Source organism: Cicer arietinum, chromosome 5 (assembly GCF_000331145.2).
Source record: "Cicer arietinum cultivar CDC Frontier isolate Library 1 chromosome 5, Cicar.CDCFrontier_v2.0, whole genome shotgun sequence".
Lineage (NCBI taxonomy): Eukaryota > Viridiplantae > Streptophyta > Magnoliopsida > Fabales > Fabaceae > Cicer > Cicer arietinum.
The window spans coordinates 53,520,792-53,521,282 of record NC_021164.2 but is presented as its reverse complement, the minus strand read 5'-3'; positions in this window follow the sequence as shown (position 1 = coordinate 53,521,282).

Sequence of the window (491 nt, the reverse complement as noted above, 5' to 3'; positions counted from 1 at the left end):
GATTGATGAGTCAGGGTTCTTGCTTGTCGATTTTAATAGGGTGGGATACAAAGATGAGCCTTTTATTTTAACGTCGCAAGCTCAACAAGTGTTTTATGTCACTGATCCTGCTGATGATAAATGGTCTGTGTCCTATCGACCAATAAAATAAGTGATGATAAAAATAATTATGAAGATGTTGGTAATGATCTTTTCTTTGCAACATCACAACCACATGAAATTGATTCAATTGATGATTGTTTATATCTTAGAAATGATCATGATGAGGGAATTTGGATTAATCCATCGTTTTATGTCGTTATTTGACAAACAAATATGAATCCCACCAAGAAAATAAGAAGAAAATCTTAATGTAATTTAAGTGTTTGACCTGTTAGAACTGATTTAATGCTTATATTGAACTTGAAAAAACTTTGTTTGAGTACTGAGAATTTTTCTTGAACTTTAATTGATCATCCCAATATGATTTGATCATGTAATTTAACATTGAT